Below are 21369 nucleotides of genomic sequence, written 5' to 3'. Positions count from 1 at the left end.
ATTATATATATATATATAGATGTATATATATATATATATATATATATATACATAGCTATAGCTACGTATACATGTATATACATTCTGTATACTCTATATGAAAACATCTTTGATCACTATGCCGTTCCAGCTCAGTGGTAGAGCTTCCGAATAAGAAACTTATTGATGAAATCGTGGTACTTGTCGCAAGTTCAATATTTATCATAATAACCTTATATAAATATCCCAATATATATCCCTATATAAATAGCCTTATATATCCCTATGTATATACAATAGTATATATACAATATACAATGTATATATAGCATTTTGGTGAAGTCTGGGCAAATCCTTTTCTTCTATAAGTTCAAATGTGCTCGCTGAGGCCTGCGTATTTTAACCAATCACCATTAAAGATTTGACAGGTGTAATAAGTATGCCCACATTTATTTTATATTTTAGGAAGGCAGCGGTGTGACAAAGTGGTTAGCGTGGCTTGTCTGCAAGACTGGTGTTTCCGTATAACTGGACATATACTATACATATACTCTCAGAGATACATCTCTGAGAGACATCCGTGTCACTGTACCTGAGCCATTGAGTAACAAACAAACACTTATATACGATATACTAATATAATAATATATAACCAACAGTTATATTCATATATTTTGATAGTGAGCCATTGCATGAGTCATAAGCCTTTAGAGGTACACTTGCTGGAATCTGTAGGCTGGCTGGAAGACAGGAAGCTAGAAATCAGTAACTTTGGTAAAACTACTAATCTTTTGAGTAAATAAATCAAAAAGGTTTTGCTGTGAACTATGTACCAAGCTAACATCGGTGAATGAGCATTGTTGCAATTATACCGCAGTCAGTTCAATAATTATAAATTGTGTAACATGAAAGTGAGCTAAGCTAATATATATACAATGATACATACTATTGCTGAAAAACTGCCGCCAACTTTTTACTGCTCTCCAATAAACCAACCACTTGATTGAGTAGAAAGGTATAGATATATTTATATAAATAAATACAGTAAGCAGTCCTACAACGTAAATAATTCATTCTGAGAACGTTTACTTTATAGGGATTTTACGTTATAAGAATAGTAAGATACATGGAATATGCATAATCCGTTCCAAGATCTTTCCAAACTCACGCCTCTGGCTAAGCAAAAAAAAATTGACTCCACTCAATTAATTTGTGGGCTGTACCGTAACTGCAGTATTATTGGTTAGCATCGACAGCTTTTCTCCTATTTCTGATCAATCTCCCTATTATTATAGACCATGATTGTGGTAACTTTTACAGTAATTTGATGGGGACCGCATACCTTTGACGATCGTTTACAATGATTTGCTTGTATTATGGTACAGCAAAGTATATTCTGCGAAGTAAAACTGATAACAAATATTTTATACATCTACAATAAAGCAAGCAAAAAACATGTTTGCTATGAAGAGCGGTACTAACTGTTTGTTGTCTATCTGTACCCAGGGCCCAAGGTTAGGATAAAACAGAACTGTTGATGATACTCCAACTCGTCACATTCCAATTGGTAGATCAACGCTGTAACTCTTGCACCAATCGGTCGCCTTTGTGTTTAGGAACTATTGCGCAGCTATTCGGCTCTCTTTTCTGCTGACACATCTGACGATCTATCATGACGAACTAGAATGTTGCAAAAGTAGCGTGTATACTAAATGTAGTTATAACACATTATGCAACTCATATTTTTCGGAAGAGCCGTGGCGAGATTGAGTAACATTCAAATTGAATTTGAGAACTCATCAGACTAGACACTTTACATTATATGGAATTTTTTACGCAGTACGAAGCAAAAACTTCATATAAATTCTATACGCTATCTAGAATTTACGTTATATGAGGTATGCGGTATAGGAGTGTCGAATGTATATAAAGATACAGTCAATGTTTGTGCATACAGTGATCTGCCATCTTCCATCCTCTGCCCGGCTATCAATCGTCTTGTCTCTATTATATCCCAGGAGGTTTAGGCTCCGCTTTCATCTCTAGGATGGCCTTTTTCTGGCGATCTTTTGATTGGTCTTCCAGGTGCCAGCTCAGTGGCCAGCCAGTCTGTTCTCCACTGTCTGGCATCAAGCCGGTCATACTTCCACCCGACCCAGTCTCTGCTAGTCTTGGTCTGGTTCGTCTCTTTGGCTGACCCTCTATCCGTCGGTTGGCCCGCTAGCTGTGTAGGACATACTCAGCTATAGATCTGGTCGTCCACAACCAAGTGAATGAGCATTACTACAATTATAGTGCAATTGGGTCTATAATGATAATAATCACAAATTGATGTTTAATAGGTACAATGCATGGAATTTGAATCAGCTAGTAAACTATAACTTTAGTATTTAATCATAGCACAAGTATTAGAGTAGACAACAATTAGTCTTTAGTTGCATGCTCAAAGCTCTGACATGTTAATGCTTCCATCCATTGTAGCACAAACTCTCTCTAAACTATTAGTAAATTATACTGGGTTTTCACAACTCCACCATGTTTAGTTTATAATCTGTGACAAACATTTTACAGTAAATAGCTTTTTATTCACGTCAACCCCCTAATACAAATAAGTGTTCTATAGAAATGGAAACTTCTAGATGGTCTTTTCTACTCAAATACGGCAAGACTAACAGTAGAACAGTAAACCGTAAGGAGATACTGTGATTAGTGGGATGGAGCTGATCTGTTCTCAGTAGTAACCTATTGCTTCTCAGTGGTAACCTGTTGCCAGGTGGGATTTATTACCACAGAAATAACCTGTGTAAATGTCTTTATGAACCTGGGTTAACCTAGAAAACTAGTCTGTTATACAACCAAGTTATGATGAACGTAGGCGGCCAGCCTATGTTGTGGTCGAACCATATATGAATTTGTGTTCTATAGAGATAAATAGATCTGCTTAAACATCATTAGTTTGGTCCCCCTTGTATTCAGCTATTACTGGTCTGCTAAATATCAGTAGGTTCATTTACCTGGTGTTTACTAGGAGATTACTCAAACAATATTCTCCTTTATTCAAACAAAAGACTCCTTTATGAACTGATACGTATCTACCCATTGTATCTGATACCCGAGCACTGGTATCAGATACCTGATATTTGAACCATCCACTAGCTAAATTCATACAAAATTGATACAATGAAGGCAACCGAGGAATGCATAGGCTTTATTGAACTGTACAACTAAGTTTAAACAGCATTGTAAATCATTACTGATACTACAAATCACACGTTGATCATGCATTCAAGAAAGCTACTAGCAGGCTATAAAGAATTATTCATGACATGAATCTAACCAGATACCATGCATCTCTGAAAGACATCCGTGTAACTGTAACGGAGCCACTGCATAAGCTAAGGAATGTACTAGCATGAGGCTGAGAAACCATACAAAAGGTTTGATGGGTTCTCTATACGCCTCGATTGACCAAGTCTTTCACTTTGTATATTCTAACTATCCAATGCTCTGTGGTGTATGCCTCCTCCAAAACATTGAGTTCAAAGTCCTTATTACCAATATCGGCGTTACGTCTTCTATCGTATCCTGATGGCTTGGCTACAAATTTGCAAAAAAAGATGAATAATGTCATAACAAACTGCACTAAATTGTAAACATCACGTAGTTGACGATTTTCGACCTACTCCGACAAAATAGTACTTTTTCTGTTAGAGATAAACCAACAATCTAATTGTCTATTGTAGTGCCGCAGACACTGTTGTAGCTCGCAAAGAGAATCAAGTTGGCACGGCAACAGGACCGTCCCAGTTGTTATAAACAAAGTGAGTCCGCTCAGCTACATTTGGTTAAGCTTAACTGACCCCATTATGAGTTAGACTTGAGAGCCGAGTCACATACTCGAGTTACATCACAAAGGAAGATGTCTAGAGGCGATAAGCAGGAGCCGGAACCTACCGTGAAAAGAAGCATATAAAAGCCTGTCTAGCTCATTCCAGAAGAACAGCGCAGGCTCTCTGCATGACTGACAATTGTTGCACACACATTTGCTTTCATGAGTTTATATATATTTTGGCAGAAATATATACTATTTGATGACTAAAGACTCTGTGTTTTTATTTGTATTGCTTGACTGTTTTGTGGAGAAGTAAAGAGAACCAGCAGTTTCCTTCACACCCTCACAAACTATCGATTCCTCAAACTGATATATACAAATATCAGTAATCCCACGACCAAACACGAGCGAAGCGATTGGTTGGGAGATTTATGATGAATGCACATGTGCGCACATCTTCCGAATATTATTCATCAACAATGAGACGAACCCTTGCCTCGAAGTTTCATCAACAAATTTAACCATCATTTTGTAGAGTCGTTAAAGTATAATAACGATATAAAACAGATATAAGCCTATTTAAATATGTTACCAAGTCTTTGTAAACCGTCGTTATTATCTTAAAAATTACCCATCTGATCGGATTATACACAATCAGACAAATTTATTTGGACTAAAGATTTTATTGAAACTTGATAAGCTTCATTTTTACAATAGTTAAGACTGAAAATTGAAACGCCGAGCGACAGAGAATAGAACGATCAAGCCGTGCGCATTTCACGAAAAAATAATGTGCACTTTTCACCAGTCTATAGCATTGTCGAAGGTTTTAGTAATTAATGTAAGAGAACAGAAATCGTTTCATTTTTGCCGATTTCAAAGTAACTGACATTTTAGACAATTTTGAATACTTTGGTTTTCTAACTGATGTCCAACACAGTGTAAGTAAAGGAAATGATGATGATATTTTTTTCTAACGATTCTTATGAGATTATTACGATATTTAATTATAGGTTTGGATATTCTTCTTGATATTGTTAGCTATGACGTTTTAAAATGTAAACAAAATTGTGCATGGGTTTTCTATTATTACTTTATTACTATTATTAAGTTTGGATATTCATTTTGATACTTCTTGATATTGTTAGCTATGACGTTTTTAAATGTAAACAAAAATCACTTTGTTCGTGGGCTGTATGACAGTGGAATTTCTAGTATAGAAACAAATATACACTCACTCTGCTCACTGTAGACTGAACCAATTCTATAATAACATAGCTTGTACATGAGGCAGTTGAGTAGAGTGGGAGAACAATCTTTGTCAATCCTAAAATCTCCTTTGGATAGTGTAGTAGTCTGCTTCCTTTAGGTGAGGGCCCTCTGGTGTTGAGCCGCCAATATGTACCATCCACAAAAACTTGTTAATATCTGAAAAGGGCATTAGTATGATCAGTACAAGACATCGGCGTCCTACTGTCATGTTCTAGGGAGGGGAAGGGGAGAAGGAAGGAGCGGGAGCAGGAGCAGAGGGTGCGGGAACAACAATGACCCGTAAGGGCAGAGAGCGGGGCAGAGGAAAAAGCGGCGAGAGAAGAGCGTGAGTGAGAAAAGCATGAGTGAGAAAAGTGTGAATGAGAAAAGCGTGAGCAAGAAAAGCGTGTGTGAGAAAAGCGTGAGTGAGAAAAGCGTGAGTGAAAAGAGCACGAGTGAGAGAGGCGTGAGTGAGAAAAGCGTGAGTGAGAAAAGCGCGAGTGAGAGAAGCGCGAGTGAGAGAGGCGTGAGTGAGAAAAGCGTGAGTGAGAAAAGCGCGAGTGAGAGAAGCGTGAGTGAGAAAAGCGTGAGTGAGAAAAGCGTGAGAGAAAAAAGCGCGAGTGAGAAAAGCGCAAGTGAGAGAAGCATGAGTGAGAAAAGTGTGAGTGAGAAAAGCGTGAGTGAAAAAAGTGCAAGTGAGAGAAGCATGAGTGAGGAAAGTGTGAGTGAGAAAAGCGTGAGTGAGAGAAGCGCGAGAGAGATGAGTGGGAGAGAGATGAATGGGAGAGAGAGATGAGTGGGAGAGAGAGATGAGTGGGAGAGAGATATGAGTGGGAGAGAGAGATGAGTGGGAGAGAGAGATGAGTGGGAGAGAGAGATGAGTGGGAGAGAGAGAGATGAGTGGGAGAGAGAGAGACGAGTGGGAGAGAGAGAGATGAGTGGGAGAGAGAGAGATGAGTGGGAGAGAGAGAGAGATGAGTGGGAGAGAGAGAGATGAGTGAGAGAGAGATGTGTAGGAGAGAGAGAGAGATGAGTGGGAGAGAGAGAGATGAGTGGGAGAGAGAGAGATGAGTGGGAGAGAGAGAGATGAGTGGGAGAGAGAGAGATGAGTAGGAGAGAGAGAGATGATTGGGAGAGAGAGATGATTGGGAGAGAGAGATGAGTGGGAGAGAGAGATGAGTCGGAGCGAGAGAGATGAGTGGGAGAGAGAGAGAGAGATGAGTGGGAGAGAGAGATGAGTGGGAGAGACAGAGAGATGAGTGGGAGAGAGAGATGAGTGGGATAGATCGATTGGGAGGTGTTTGAATGAAATTCCATTTTAAGAAAGAGCACTTACCATCTCAGGAATATTCTGTGAGACCACCAAATATAACAAGCACATATCCCACATCCAACTCTCTCATGATTTCATAGGCTTTATCCTCGGGTGATGACATTGCCTGCATGACAAAGCATTCGGCGCAACATAGTAAATGGGATAATATTGTATGATCAGGTGATAGATCTCTCGACTGTCGCAGAATGAAGGAATAAGCAAAGTCAATCCTAGGATGCCCACCTGCCCAACTCTGGATATGTGAGTGTTGTTCCAAGTATTGTTGTCTAGCAAAATTGTTCGATTAGCTGTAGCTGTTATCTGATATTCGTAATCCCACCAAGACATAATCTGTGCGTCCTGGGCAAAAAAGCAAGTGTGAATATGAACTTAGCGAGAGAGAGTCCAATGACTAACTAGTCAATGACTAACAACTACATGTAGCACACATTGCAAAGGGAGGAGACAAGTTCTAGACGAATAAAATAACAAAAAAGTGAATGAAAAATGATTAACCATTGTGAGTGTTCAAATGAAAAACAGACATTGTTAACAGGTTCATAGTTGATGTTGGAATACAAAAAGTAAATACCACTTTAACTACAATGTTATTTAGCAAGAGTTAGCAGGACGCGAATGAACATTGGCGTTTAACGGTATAACTAAATACTACAGTGAAGAACAGCCTTGTTACTCTGGAGAGTTGTGCCTCAGCCAGTAGTAAGCTTCCCTGAAGTCATCAAATATAACACGACCACCATCGCCTGACTCGGCGGAGAGAACGATGGAAGGACTGGAGTAGGCCTCTGAATAGCCTGACTTGACAAACTGTTGTTTTTATGGAGTTGTTCCCCCGTCCGCGGGCGAGCAACACAACAGCTTGTCACAAGACGTACTGCACCTGATGCATCAGGTGCACTTATAGGGAGTTATTCTCTTCCGTCTATGAGGCTTGGCTGCGATGTTGTCGGTCGCTCCATTGGTAGTCTTAACGGATTTCGCGTAAAAGTTTATGCAGAAAAAAATAAGATTACAACGTTCAACCAAATACCAGTCTCTGTTGTAAAGGTTAGTAGAATTTAGGAATAAAATATATTGAAAATAAAATCTATAAGAACAAATAAAACTGACTGATACAAAAACAGAATTAAAACTGACTGAGCGCACAAATAACGACATGCTTAGTCGCTGTTGTTGTTGTCTAAGTTCTCAAGTTCTACTAAAGTTTACCCCAGAGATTGGTCGCTGGTTAAACGTTATAATCTTATTTTTTCTACATAATTTTTTGCGCAAAATTTGTTATGATTACCAATGGAGCGACCAACATAACATCGCAACAAGGCCGCATAGAAGGACGAGAACAACTACCTATAAGTGCAGCTGATGCATCAGGTGCAGTACGTCTTGTGACAAGCTGTTGTGTTGCTCGCCCGCAGACGGGGGAACAACTCCGCAAAAACAACAGTTTGTCAAGACAGGCTAGCCTCTGAAGTGACCCAGGTGCAGTGAAAAACATAGGTGATGAGGAAAAGGGTCATGGTGAAGACTACAGCAGTGGCCACCTTCAAAAGGAAACAACTCCTCAATAAGTACAAGCCATTGAAACAATGCTCATAGAAACAATGCTCATAGAAAATGTTGAATTAATCAGTTTAGCCAAGCACCATTTTCTAAGTAATTTTCTTCTCGCTAACGATGTTTTCAAAAAGCACCACTTTTTGAAGTCACATCTAGTTTCCTTGGTAACTAAAACTTGCAGATCTGTAGGCATGATATAGTCGTACATCAACATTTTAAAAGTATTGCATGTATACATTCTACTGAGAACCCTTCGTTGACCCATCTCATTTTTAAATGGGTAGTTAAGTTCTCCAACCGTCTTTTTAGATGTCTTTTTACTGGATGGTTCAGATTTCTTCGACCCAAAGATTGGATTCATATTTTTCATGTACAATGAGAGGGTGGTGGAGACCCTGATGCCAGCCAGGATGCACATAACAGGAGCCAAGACCAACATAGGACGCACCATTACTCCCTAGAATGGCAAATACAAACAGCAATCATAGTTCTGCTGAAAATATTATTGGTAAAATAAATAAATCACTCAAAAAACATAGAGCAAACAGAATATCAAGCAAAACAGTAAGAAACGAAGTCATAATGACAGCTAAGAATCTCACCGCAAAATAAATACTTGTAAGGCCGTACATAATAATAAAAATGCTGGCATCCGTGAGCCTGCTGAAGCAGAAGTATATTCTGGCTACCAAAGGAAATAACTTTATAAGGTCAGGCACCAACTACAAAAACAGGTGGTCCAAAGTTATGGAAAGTACTTTACTACTCATTAACATTTTCAATTCATGGTCAGGTCAGGTTAAATATAAAACTCATTTTGAAAGGCGTGATCTCCCCTTAAGCTACCTTGACCTTATCTGTACCCGACAACCATAACGTGGTCCTTACATTATACCGGTAGTTTTTGGTTTGTAGGCTCGGATCACCAATATAACATAACAGCTATAAAACATCCAAATTCAAAAGATGCAAAAATGTTCTACATAAAATTTTCTTACCTGGAAACATAAAAACGAGCATTTGTAAGTCAAAATAGAATGAGCTCCACGCTGCAGGCTGATGCTCAGAAACTGAAGCTATGATGGGAATGCGGTTCTTGGCATAATATGGGTCAAGCAGTGAGTAGAACCTGCCGGTCCAAGGAAAGATTTTACCTAAACAATTACCAGATGTCTGTGTGAGCAATACTAAAAAAATTAAGCACGACATATTCTTAAATTACTGCTAGCAGAAGCTATGTATGTTTTTTTAAAACATTTTTGTGCAAACAATGTCTCAGTGATCGTTGCTGAAAACGTCTGAGGCCAATGGAATGTTAACTTTGATGACTGGACATGCTCAGTTATGAAGAGCAGTTTTAGACTTGATACTATTCCTGTCAACACCAGTTACCTTCTCTGGTTATGGAGCTATAACCTCCTGCTCACAGGTCAGATACTCCAGTATGAATACAGACATGAGTGTTTACTTTTACTTTTTGCTTAAACCAACTAGGAAAAGAACAACTAAATAGAAATGTATATATCACAACTATATTTAAATATTATGTCGATATAACAATACTATATGTTTGCTATGTATCTACTGTGAAGACCACATTTAGCCTTCATTTCACTCGAAGTTTACATTAACTCATCAAGTTGGTTTATTTTCAAGCAGCAAAATTCTTTCTACATAAGACAGATGAAAAAGACAATTTTTATATAACAAGACATTAACTTCATTAAACTAATGTCTTTTTGTAGAGAAAAATAAAAATTTTATGATGCACATGAGTTATTCTAGTCAATATTGAAGTCTGCATAAGAAGACAACCCATAAACAGAGTTTTACATATGTACAAACAAACTAGTGAGAGACGGTGTGACAGATTTAAACTTCTACAATTACATTTTATAACAAACAATACCTGTAGCAGTGAGCAGTCCCCTATGACCAACGCTGTTCCTCCAACAACAGTCACTATGGTTCTGAGCAGAAGGGTGAACTGGTCATATGTTATATGGGTTCGTACATAGTCGACGAACTCGTAAATCTGACAGAATCCAAACACGCCGAATGCCTATTAAGGAAGTGATAAGAACGTGATTACTTATTAAAAAGATGAATTTCTGTGCTTCTGTGTTACTGTGAATATAATGTGACCATGGAAATGTTCCAATCTCATTGTAGTTTGTAAACAGTATTAGGATAAGGTATAGTACAACTGCAGTGTTTTAATAAGAGGACAACTCCGACATCACAACAATTCATCAAAGTTGGATACTGTTTACTCCTCAATAAGGCATATGTATGCTAAAAAGCTGTACTACTCGGCGTTGTCCGGGGACTAAAAAAGTCTTTGGACAGAAAACTTATTGGTATTTAACATATAACAACATTTGCAATTGCTAGCTAGATGCTTGGCGTTGCCCGGGTATTAAAAATCAGCTTATAAACAATGAGAAGTAATTGTTATTTGCTATTCCCTGCCACTTGCTATTAGCCTGGCCCAGTGCCAATGACTAATTTGAGTAAGCTTACTAATAAGAGCTTACTATTTGCTCTCACAATTAAGCATAAAATTACGCCACCGCTATCCATGCCGTTGCGTCATCATGTTGCGTCGTAATGGAGAACGGTAGAGTAATTGCTTCTATATAACAGCATATATTGCCTAGCGAATCTATCAAACTCATGTGGCTTGGTTAGTAAGGTGTCAGACTAGCGAATAGGTGGTTCCGAGGTCACATCATTTGTGATACAGATTCTTTATTCCAAGATTATAATAGCTATAGCTGGGCATGCACAGATACACACGACCAACTTTGAGAAATATATTTATATACATACTTTTCAAAGTTGTCTGTCATTTGTTTTCAAGTATGTCCAGCTGTAGCTATTTAAATCTTGGAATTAAAATTTCACATTATGCTGGATTTCAACTCCCAAAGATTGCAATTACAGTTTTGCAATCCTATTATCTAAATGTAACTACGAGGCCCTGAACACTCTTGCAATAAATGGCACATACTACATAACAGATGCATCCTTTATTTGTTTTCATATAAAAACGGCGCACTAAATTTAACTCTATGAACTCTTTTACCTCTATGATACGCGATGCTTTTTCATTCTCGTCGTATTAGGGTTAATTTGTTTTCGGTAAACGATATCAACAATAGATTTTCTCAAAATTAAAACTTGGTGATTAAACTCTATTAACTCTATGAAACACGATGCTTTTTTGCGTTTTCGTCAACTTCTATTTCGGACTTTTCGTAAGGTTTAATTGCTCAATCACGGTGAAGGTCAATACTTTTCATGTGGACAATTGTATTATTCCAAGTAGGAATGGCCTCTACATTATCTCATCGTTCCGTCAGACAAAGACAGTACATTATCTTATTTTTACATTTTTACCAGTATTGAGAAGTAGCAGTATCGTCATATTCAGAGTTTTGATAGTTGCTTGTGGAGCAGTAACTTTTTAAGCACACACTTCTATGCAAGAATTGCTATTATGAATTCAAAATATTCCGAACATTTATTTAGTTTTCTCAGTTCGTATTAATTGTATCATGACCAAATCATCTCTTATTGTAATTGTAGCAAAACAGACTTAAGTTAGCTACTACTTGCTAATTATTTTGCATTTACATTTAAACCCTTTTATAGAAGTTTTATATTTTAAATTTATTTTACCTTCACAAAAGTTTTTGCTCAAGAGATGAAATTTAAAAGTTGTTTGACAAAGTTTGAAGACCTTTGCAATTGTTTTTATTTTCTCTTTTAATTTATATCGAATACACAAAACACTTTTCGAAAGATATTTAGTTTGAAATTTAGAATGGCAAATTTTGTTGTACAAATAAATCTTATTTTCAAAAACTTTATATTACCCGGGCTACATTGGGTTCTACAGCTAGTCTATATGTATATTTCTCAAACTTTGTCGTCATTGAATGTGTCCAGCTATAGCTATTAAAATCTTGGAATAAAGAATCCACATCACCAAAGATTTGATCTCGGAACTTCCAATTTGTCAGTCCAACGCCCTACCAATTTAGCCACACAAGCTTGATGGAATCGATAGGCGATATATGTCGGTATATGGGAGCAAACGGGCTACTGCTTTTGATCATGACGAAAAATCGTGGCCGTAAGTCACGGAGAGGGGTACTTCTTATTGGTCAGCTTGCTCAAATTGTACATTGGCAATGTGCCAAGCTGATAGCGAGTGACAGGCAACTCTCATTGTTTATAAGCTGATTTTAATATGCATACAACAACGGCTAGCCCAGCTAGTTTATAGATAAATTAAAAACTAGACTAACAAGATGTATCTTAAAGGTTGACTTGCAAAAAAGTATACATTAGTTATTTGGTATCAAAAGGTTCACCATGTTTTACTCTGCTATGTTGTAGGTTCAAAATACAGTGCACTCTCGAGATACGATTACCCTGATATACGATTTTTTCACCTTACGAAGTCAAACATTGTGATATCTTCACCTCGCTATACGAATTTTATTTCACCATACGAATTTGAGAAAAGTTTCGCCCGAGTTAAAATTTGGCCGTCGGTGTGCTCATAACACACGTCGAAATAAAAAAAGACACCGAAATATAGTTTGCCGAAAACATTCTTAGAACGTTTAGAAGAGACACGATGATTGACTTCTCTCATATTCGTGTGGAAAATTTCGTGTAAAATGCTCAAGCGAGAGCAAATATTCATTTGTAGCGTTATTATAGCTTTTGCTATAAACTTTTAAGTCAGCATACGTATATAACTACAAGTATCTACATTTAATTCGTTATCTATGGAATCTGAGACCGATCCAAACGTTACAAAACGAAGGAAAATTGATTTCTATGTCAACAAAGTTGGATGTCGTAAATAAGAAGGGACCCGTATTATTAACATTGTCAAGGAATATGATCGCAACCAATCAGCATTTGCAATTATTATTAAAACAAGAACTCCATTAAAGCAAGCACAAGAAAGAGCTTCCGACTGAAGATTTGAATGAGCTAGGTCATGCACGCGATCAGCATTTAAAAGGAGCAACCATTTAGTAAAGGCAAGAATGTAGAAGATACGGAAAACCCCACATTCGCAGAAATATTTTAAGTGTTTAATTTACTGATGCGGACTGGTACATTAAAACAATGCATGTATAATATATATTATTTATCTCTTGTGTGGCATGTTTTTCATATTTTAGTCATTTTATTTGTTTCCTTTTGGTTTTATGTTTTATTCTCTTGTTTAACCATGTCTTTGCATATGGGCTTGTTATCTTCTACGTGAATACAATTCATCGTATGAATGTATGTAACTCATATAACTAGCTACTCAGGATAGTTGAAGCATCCACATTACTTTCTGAAACTTGCTAAAGCCCTGTCCCCCCTAGGGTATAAATACGTACAAACTTTGTATGTATGGTTACATTGATTCTTGTGCACATTTCATACAAGACAAACTACTGTACCACATTCTCTGGATCCTTTTACAAGCGCTAGCAATTTTCTGCATTGCACCATCAATTTTTTCGTAGAAAAGATAGAATAATTGGACAGGAATGGACAACTTCTTTTAGCCCACTAAAAAATTCCAATTCATTACGTTTTAAATTTATTTTCAAGTGTACAGCACCATAATTAGCATTGATACGCTTTTGCCTCATCTCTGCTTTACTCGCTACATGTAACAGCTAAAGCCACGTTACTCCAAAGGTATGTACGTCCTGTATAGAAAATAAAATTTTATTTTTCTTTTCGGTAGCCATTAAATGGTCAAGTGTGCGAGGGGCCGCTTTCTATAACTGCATCACTCGGCCTTATTGATTTAGGTTGAAAAAGGTTTCAAATAGATAGGCTAAAGTTTATAGTGAAAGTGAAGATATGAACTGCTGAAGGATAAAATTTCGTGATAAAAAGTTGATACATACTAAAACTTAGTTTTAAGTGTAGGTTTAGCAAGCTAAACTTACTTGAAGTGAATTCAAAGTTTATGTTATGCGTACCTTTTGAAGGCAAGAACTCCTTACCATACGTACTGCATTTGGAACACACATTATAATCTTGCGTTATATTGCAGATCATAACCATTAAAATACACTAAATACAATACAGTCACTGTAGGTAACTATAATTACTAAAGTTAACATACTATTTTGTTGCTAATTGTCAATATGTACACATTTTTATAAAAAAAATGGACGATTTTTACCAGGGAGTGTTTGCATTGTTTAATTACAATGGTCTCTATACCCCGATATACAAATTTTTCACCATACGATGCCAACCCTGGAACGAGTTAACATTGTATCTCGGGGGTGCACTGTATGTGGAAATGTGATTACAAGCTCGTAGAAGATGAAAAACAAACAGTTAATCACAGCCATCACGAAAACAGCCGTAGGTTGGAACCCCTCTCAAAACAGCTCAAATATGACGTAGTTGAACACGATGTGCTTCTGTTAACACCTTCATGCGACCTCATTCGTCAAAATACTTTCACGAATAAACTTCACGCATTCAATAAAACCATGTCTATTGTTTTTAGGCATCTATTTCGTTATCATCGTAATGCTGTCACTTTGAGCACTGATATCTCAAAACCTGGCCTAAAAATCAGTTTAATTTTTTACTCTTAGCTGGAAGGGGCATACCATCCTTTGATAAACATGAGGAGCCTGTTGGTCACCTGTGCCGATCAAACAATGCACATTGTAAAAATTGCTTGACCCATTTTGTGGGAAATATGGGTCACATGATAAGATTATGACTAGATGATTATACAAGGCTGAGAAGAAACTGTTAAGTAGCGAGCATCTACATGTATATTTGAAGATGGCTTTTTGGTAGAACCCAAAGTGTTAGTCCTAAACCAGTGCTCAGAGACGCTTTATATTGTGCCTTTAATTGGCTTTTCATTTCGGGTGATAACACCGTGTGTCAAAACAATAACCACGTCGAGTTGAGTACGTCATCAAAATAAGGGATTCCAACCTACAGTCGTTTTTTAACTGTTCGTTTTTGTGCTTTTAGGAGCTTGTAATCACATTTCCACATATTTTGAACCTACCACACAGCAGAGTAAGACATTGTGAACCTTTTGATATCAAATAACTGTAATGTAAATTGTTGAAAGCCAACCTTTAGGATACCAATTACTAATTTTTGTATAGCAAACCTGATCTTAACCCTTTTACTGCCATTCATGTAGAAATTTAGCTTTTGGCCCATTGCCAGCCATTTTACTGAAAATTGCTGATTTTGGAGCATGATACATACTCATAATTTTTCAATTTTAAACATCGTTTAAGAAAAAATTGTTACAAGTATATTTTATATTGTTAACTGTTTTAAATGTTTACAAACATCACTATGCAAAAATTGTCAATATAGCTATACTACATAGCTTGCTAAAGCTACATGTATGTGAAGCTATAATTTTGTGGCTATATTATATATCTTGCTAAAGCTATGTGAAACTATAATTTTGAAAATGACATCTTGTTGCAACACTAATATTAATTTCATCGTCATCAGAGCTATTGCTTTCATTATTTGTGTAATCACTAAAATCGGAATCGGCCATAATGCCATCAACATAAGCTTTTTAATTTTCTGACTTGGGAGGTACTTGAGGGAGCCAAGTAACAATAAATATTTTGAACATTAAAAATAAAAAATGTGCATTTTTGAGTTGGAAAATCCTAAACAAAGATTCAAAATTGCTTCGCAAACTTAGGCTAACTTTATAAAGAGACATTTCCGAACAATTCTGTCAATACCGTAAAGGTACTAAAGGTCGTTGGCTATGTTGTCAACGAATAATAAAATTAGGTTACTATGCAATTGTCAGGAAATTCGCACACGACAGTCAACCATAGATTTCGCATAAATGTGCATACGGCAGTGAAAGGGTTAATGAATAATTTTATGCAGCAAACTTCACCCACTTTCAAAGTCAACTAGTTTCACTATATCATATCTTATGCTATCATATTCTAGCTCATGATAAGACAACTTCTGAATGCTTAAAACAATTCAAGTTTAACACTTTTACACATGCGCTCCAGATAGTTCAGGGAAATGTTTACCTATCTGATTCACCTTGGATTCATAGTTCCGCTGTGTTTTTCTGTACTTCAGGTATATATAGGATTAAAAAATTTTGTCTGTTCGTATACAATTGTTTTGTGTGTATACAATGTCAATATAAATTCATAGCTTCAAGTCCACTAGACTATTCGTTCTTGAGGCATAGCAAAACTTCCGAAGGCACTTTTAGCTGACTGAGAACTAAAGAGCGGCTGCTGACAGAACGTTAGTTCTTTTTGTACTTCCACACTTTTGGTTTATGAAACTTTTGCTGCTTTGTGCAGTATACCTTTGATCTTGTAATACTGAAGTTTCGAGTCAATTAAACTTAGTTTTTGAAACTTTGTCGAAATAGTAATGACACTTCCAACCCCCAAGAAACGAAAAATCCCGCTTAGTCAATTGGATATCTTATCACCTGGAGAGAGGCATATTAAAAGATCATCTCTTTCTAAGATCATCTAATCTTCTGCAGCAATATATATATATATATATTGTCAAATATATATATATTTCTATTGCTTTGCACTCAGTGGTTTGTTTCCTTGTGCAGCAGTGAAGGAAACACACCAGTTTTCCTCACACTATTTGCAATATTTTACTTCTCTTTTTTATTGAGTTTTACTCTTTGCAATATACTACTTCTATTTCTTTCACTTGGTTATAACAGATTCGGAGCTCCAATATTATATTCAGTCCACAAAGAATTGTGCTACCTCAAGTACTTTTACAGGCAAGTTGAGTTTGGTAACACGGTATAGGGTAAAAAGGCTTGCTCGTGTATACAAATTTAGATTTCAAATTGTCAACCTTTGTTTACATATTGTGTAGCCTTACATCTCCCCTTTTCCACAACGACGAGTAGGTACTTACAGCAATTTGTTCACTCGACTGTACTGGTTAGAATCTAACAAAGGAGATAAACAAGAGGGTACCAAGACAATAAACCTGTAACAAAAATACCAACAACTCTAGGATGACGCTCAACAACATAACATAAAGCTATCACACGGCCATTACACTAGTAGACACAGAAGCGACAAGCTTGATTTATAAATAACATGGCTCAGAAATTTTAGTAATCCAAATTGATGCCATTGCATTGGCTTTCTTTGAACCACAACAAAATCAAGGGGAGATATATCTCTGGGTCAAACATGCATACCGTATCCTTAACTTGCTTGCTTTGATACCTAATGATAAATGGAAAATACAACTTTAAACATGTCTGAACAATTGAACAAAGGGTGCAGACTACCTGTCTAATTGATATTACATTGATTGTGAATAACAGCTCGAACACAGGCTACCAAGGATGTACTACAACCAGATAATGAACTAGTGTACTAATGTAATTAAAGGAAACGCACACAATACTTATTCATTTGATGACTTAGCCTAGGTCCCTCACATTTTACAATTCCCATTAACAGAAGCAAATAGGCAACCTTCTTTAGATACATTTTTAACTAAAATTTTATTTTTTTTAAATGATAGTATAAAAGACGTAATGAAGGCGGGCGTATCTCATAGAGACAAGCATATCCCAAAGACGTAGGTATATCTCATAGACAAGATTGGGTCTCATAAACGCTAGTGTATCTCATAGTACTTACTGCTTTGTAGGCTACATATATCCTGTGAGAGAACCTTCTGGTAACCATAAGTGCCAACAAGTGAAGAGGGATAAGGTTGATGGGAAGTGCGTAGCCCCTCCAAGATGACACCTGACAACGAAGAACTGATATGCATTATATACAAGGCAAGTAGTACAAAACTTGGACATACTAAGTGCTATAATGTATCAGAGACAACCAGTGCAAAACTCGGACATGAAAAGAAAAGTGTGAGACTCAGTCATACAAATTGTGACATGAACAATCCTATTGAGCTCTCAATGAACTTGCAAATAGCAGCAGTCACTGCAAAACCTATAAACAATGTTAACCCGATTGTCTCAAACTAACAGTGATTTTGACCTTTAGAAAAATCCAGTAAGAGATAAGATGACTCAGCTGAATCATCTCAAGAAAATACTTCCTGACTTTAAAAGTTGGCGAACTATAATAAATCGGCTAAATAAAATGTCTCATAATAAATGGCTAACTTAGTATAACAATATGAGCATGACAGGAAGGATACTAGAAGTAAAGTAATATAATAGCATAAATAATTAAAGTAGTAATAATTAATAAAGTTAACTAATAATTAATGTTAAGGATGATGAAGTAAAACAAAAATATATATTTACTATACATAATAATAGCAGTTTTTGTCTGACCGTCTGTCTATCGTCTCCAAAGTTTGATGTTAGGATAAAATAGAGCATTAGATGAGACTACAACTCGTGACATCCAGCACTCATTTATAGCCTTTGGCCAATTCCGTATGAACGTCAACCTCAGTGAAGATTTTTAAAATTCAAGGTACACCAACAATATGGGTATCAAAATGAAGCTAAAAGTATGCAGGCCATGTTGCTATTATTTCTTAAAACCTCATGTTGCCACATAAATATATATAGGGTATCAAAGACGGTGTCTCAGGAAAAGAGCTAAAATCTAAAAAATATTGATATCCCTTATGGTCATGTTGTGTAACTATACAATTGTTCTCAAAGACACTATGAAATATAATGCATGCTAACATTATCAGCAATCACATAAAATAGAAAAAAATCTCATTCTGAGTTTTAATCCTTGAAATTATAAACACAAGAAAAACATGAACCCGTGTAGTGTCCAGAAGGGAAAACCTTTAAAAGTTTTGATATTTCTCGCATACACTATTCAAAAAAAATTTTTTCAAATCCTCTGTTAGTACCCTCTATAAAAAAATTTTAATAGCAAAACTTTTGTTTCACAGTAATTCAGCAGTTTAAAAAAGTGGTATTCATTTTGGTAGTGTCCAAAATATTGTAGTGTCCAGAAGAAACTGTAGTGTCCAGAAGTGAGAAAGCTGTAGCTTCAAATTGTTATTAATACTTTACAAGTGTATTCGGAGCATTGTTATAAGGTCCTAGACATATAGAAGAACTAGCTGTGCTACCCGGCGTTGCCTGGGTAATAAAAAAGTCTTTGGTAAGAAAATTTATTTGTATTTAACATACCGTATACAATATTTACCATTCTAACTTTTAAACTTCATTTAATGAGAAACTATTTTTTCTGCAGTTCAAATGAATCAAGAGAAAAACAAAACGACCTAAATAAAGAAGCCTTTACCGAGAAAAATTGATTTTTATTCAACATATAACAACACGTGCCATTCTAACTTTCAAACTATATATCATGAGAAAAGTGTTTTGTGTAGTTGAAATAATTTAATAGAAAATAAAAACAACTGTAAAGGTTTTCTAATTTTGTCAAACCGTAACTTTCAAAATTCATATCATGAGGAAAAGGTTTAGTGCAGGTCAAATAAATTACAAAAAACAAAACAACTATAAAAGGGTTTAGATATAAATGTGAAATAATTAGCAAGTATAGCTAAATTAAGTGGGTTTTGCTATGATTACAATAAAGGATGATCCGTTAATGATACAATTATTACGAGCTGGGAAAACAAAATAAAAATCATGAATATGTTGAATTAATAATAACAATTCTTGTATAACATCCATGTACAAATTTAGCTATCGGCCGACGGCCATCCATTTTACTGAAAAATGCGGATATTGCTTCATGATATATGCAAACAATATTTTTTTAATTTCAAACCATCTAAAACAGTTTTGTTACATATTTTATTTAGAACTCCAATATGTTAAAAAAATGCTGCCATGCAATAAATTCAATGTATCTATACTTTGTGTATTGATAAAGCGATGTGAAGCTATGATCACTACGAAGCTAAAACGATCCTCTACAACATTCCTTCCTCTTACAAAACTATTACTTTTACCGCTGTCAGAGACAGTGCTGCTACTTTAATTATCTGTGTAATCATGAAAATCTGAATTGGCTATAATGCCATAAACATAAGTGATTATCTGTTTTCTAACTTGGGAGGTACATACATAAAACTTACACAAAATATTCGTTTTTGTAATTGAAATTCTTGCATAGAAGTGTGTGTGTGTTTGAAAAAGGTTACCATTACACCAGAAGATAGCCATCAAAACTTTGAATACTATTATCTCTCGATACTAGTACAAATGTAAAAATGAGATATCGTACGTTGTCTGACCAAAATGTGAGAGAATTTCGAAGCTCTTCTCACAAATACAGTATACTTGTCCGCACCGAAAGAATGTAGTAATTGAACCTCACAAAAAATATTTCTTAACAGGGGCGTCGTGAAGTGTGGCTGCATCTGTAAAATAATCTGCATGCGCTAAAGCTATATCTATAGCCGGAATGACACACAGATATCCACACACATACTTTGAGAAATATTTATATATAGATAGTTGCACTCAACATTTACTCTGATCATTGAGTGGTGAAGAGCTTATTTGTTGAGGGAGAGACAGAACAGTCTAGGAAACTTTTAGGGGAAACATCAAACAAATCGCTTTCTACTCATGATAGCCGAAACTAGTAATCCCTTCAATTATTATTATTGTTGTTCCAGTAAAACTATATTTTTTCTAAACTGTATCATGTACAAAAGACACTCGATGCTTTACTTGAGTGGAACTACTTTGCTACCAGCCATGGCAAAGGGGCGGTTGATGGGGTGGGTGAGTGTGTGAAAATATATGTATGGACACGTGTGAAAGCTGGTAAAGTTGAAGCGAGGAATGCCGTTGAATTTTTCAATGCGGCTGCATCATCAAACCAGCCTGTTGATGTCACATTTGTTGTAGCTTATGAATGTGGAGCATATATAGGATCAATCGAGAAAATCAACAGTGATCAAAATGAGATACATGTTAATTTCATGACTGCCACATCAAATGGAACCTACAAATGCCTGCCAAGGACAAGCCTCAACTCGTTCATGCCAATTTTATTTTGGCTGTGGTGCCAATTATAAGCCCTAATGATGCTTCGCTTCTATCTTACGAACTTGAAAACTCCCAAGTTGTTAGCAAGCAATACAAAAAAAGGACTTTAAATTAAGTACGTTTTTTTGGTCTTGCTGCTATAAAAAATAATTTTATCATAAACTTACATTTTTATTAGTCATAATAAAATTCGAATATTTTTTTGTCCACTTATATTATGCTGTAAATAAATTTTGTAAATTCCTGGTAATAAAGACAGCTAATAAAGTTCTGTGAAAAGTCAATTTCTATAGACAATACATAGTGGACAAAGTTGTAGTGTCCAGAATGTAGTGTCCAGAAGGTATGGTGTGTTCATTTTTT

The 21369-nt window shown here is 36.1% G+C and overlaps 1 protein-coding gene and 1 pseudogene across 1 annotated transcript in view; one reads left to right on the top strand and one right to left on the bottom strand.

The window, feature by feature from the left end:
* LOC137394328 (uncharacterized) overlaps positions 1–21369 on the top strand; it is a 481712-nt gene that overhangs the window by 344310 nt on the left and 116033 nt on the right. The window lies entirely within an intron of this gene.
* The window catches only part of LOC137393011 (dolichyl-diphosphooligosaccharide--protein glycosyltransferase subunit STT3A-like), a 117785-nt pseudogene continuing 98418 nt past the window's right edge, over positions 2003–21369 (bottom strand).

The sequence above is a fragment of the Watersipora subatra genome, chromosome 4 (genome assembly GCF_963576615.1).
Source record: "Watersipora subatra chromosome 4, tzWatSuba1.1, whole genome shotgun sequence".
NCBI lineage: Eukaryota > Metazoa > Bryozoa > Gymnolaemata > Cheilostomatida > Watersiporidae > Watersipora > Watersipora subatra.
Note: the sequence above shows the minus strand (reverse complement) of the source record. Positions and strands in the feature narration are given on the sequence as shown.